Here is a 2369-nt window from a genome sequence, read left to right on the forward strand (position 1 = left end):
AAAATGGGAGGCTTACCTGGTCCGGGGTTCATTTGACCTTTAAAATGGGCAATTTTGGCCGTGCTGACCAACTGGCTCCATAGCTAATGTCTTAACGGAGGTCCATGTAAATATTTGGCAAAAATGACATCGAAATTCTGGGTCACAAGAAAATCCCGTGCATTATAGCACACGAAAAATGGAAAAGTGGGTGGGTTTACCTGCACCGAGGTTCGTTTGACCTTTAAATGGGTCGTTTTGACTGTGGTGACCAATTGGCTCCATAGCTAAGGTCTTAATGGAGGTCTATGCAAAATTTTGGCAAAAAAATGACGTCGGATCCAGGTCACCAATAAATCTCGTTGACTAAAGCACTCAAAATTGGTAAACTGGGGCTTTACCTACTTCGGGTCTCGTTTGACCTTGAAAATGGGCCGTTTTGGCCATGGTGACCAACTGGCTCCATATCTAAGGTCTTAACGGAGGTCCATGTAAATATTTGGCAAAAATGATGTTGGAATTTCGTGTCACCAAAATATCCCATGGATTATAACACACGAAAATCGGCAAAATGGGGGGCTTACCTGTTCCATGGCACGCTTGACCTTGAAAATGGGTCGTTTTGGCCGTGGTGACCAACTGGCTCCATATTTAAGGTCTTTACGGAGGTCCATATAAATTTTTGGCAAAAATTACGTCGAAATTCTGGGTCACTAATAAATCCCGTTGACTATAGAATACGAGAATTGGTAAAATGGGGGGCTTACCTGCTCTAGGCTCGTTTGACCTTGAAAGTGGGACATTTTAGCCGCGGTGACCAAATGGCTCAATAAGTAAGGTTTTAACGGAGGTCCATGTAAATTTTTGGCAAAAGTGACGTCAAAATTCCAGGTCACCAATAAATCCCCTGAACTGTAGCACACAAAAATCAGAAAAACGAGGGGTTTACCTGCTTCGGGGTTTGTTTGACCTTGAAAATAGGACATTTTAGTCGAGGTTACCAACTGGATCCATAACTACGGTCTTAAAGGAGGACTATGCAATTTTTTGGCGAAATTGACTTCGGAATTTTGGGTCACCAATAAATCCCATAGATAATAGCGCACAAAAATCATCAAAATGGGGGGTTAACCTTCTCCAGGGTTCGTTTGACCTTGAAAATGGGCCGTTTTGGTTATGGGGACCAATTGGCTCCATAGATAGGGTCTTAACGGAGGTCCACATAAATTTTTGGCAGAAATGACGTCGGAATTCTAGGTCACCAAATAAATCCCGTGGACTACAACAAATAAAAATCATAAAAATGGGGGGTTTACCTGCTCCGGGGTTCGTTTGACCTTGGAAATGGGCCGTTTTGGCCGTGGTGACCAACTGGCTCCATAGCTATGCTCTTAACGAAGGTCCATGTAAGTTTTTGGTAAAAATGACATCGAAATTCGGATCACCATAAAATGTCATGGACTATAGCACATGAAAATCGACAAAATGGGGGAGGGGTTTACCAGCTCTGGTGCTCGTTTGACATTGTAAATGGGCCGTTTTGGCCATAGAACTAACTAGTGCCATAGTTAAGGTCTTAACGGAGGTCTATGTGAGTGTTTGGAAAAAATGACGTCTGAATTCCGGGTCATCATAAAATGCCGTGGACTATAGCTCACAAAAATTGGCAAAATAGAGGGGGTTTACCTGCTCTGGGGATTGTTTGACCCTGTAAATGGGCCTTTTTGGCCTTGGCGACCAACTAGCTCCATAGCTAAGGTTTTAATGGAGGTCCATGTAAGCTTTTGGCAAAAATGACGTCAAAATTCTGGTCACCATAAAATGCCGTGGACTATAGCACATAAAAATCAGCAAAATGGGGGGTTTACCTGCTCCTTTGACCTTGTAAATGGGCCTTTTTGGCCGTGGAGACCAACTGGATTCATAGCTAAGGCATTAATGGAGGTCCATGTAAGCTTTTGGAAAAAATAACGTATGTTGTGGACTATAGCACACGAAAATTGGCAAAATGGGGGGTTTACCTGCTCTGGGGTTGTTTGACCTTGTAAATGGGCTGTTTTGGCTGTGGCGATCAATTGGCTACATAGCTAAGGTCTTAACGGAGGTCCATGTATGTTTTTGGCAATAATGACATCGGAATTTTGGGTCACCATAAAATGTTGTGGACTATAGCACACGAAAATTGGCAAATGGGGGGTTTACCTGCTTTGGGGCCCGCTTGACCTTGTAAATGGGCCGTTTTGGCCATGGAAACCAACTAGCTCCATAGCTAAGGTCTTAACGGAGGTCTATACAAGTTTGTAGCAAAAATGACGTTGGAATTCTGGGTCACCATAAAATGTTGTGGACTATAGCAAACAAAAATCGATAAAATAGGGGGGTTTACCTGC

Source organism: Solanum verrucosum, unplaced genomic scaffold (assembly GCF_900185275.1).
Source record: "Solanum verrucosum unplaced genomic scaffold, falcon-dt-bn FXZP01000161.1, whole genome shotgun sequence".
Lineage (NCBI taxonomy): Eukaryota > Viridiplantae > Streptophyta > Magnoliopsida > Solanales > Solanaceae > Solanum > Solanum verrucosum.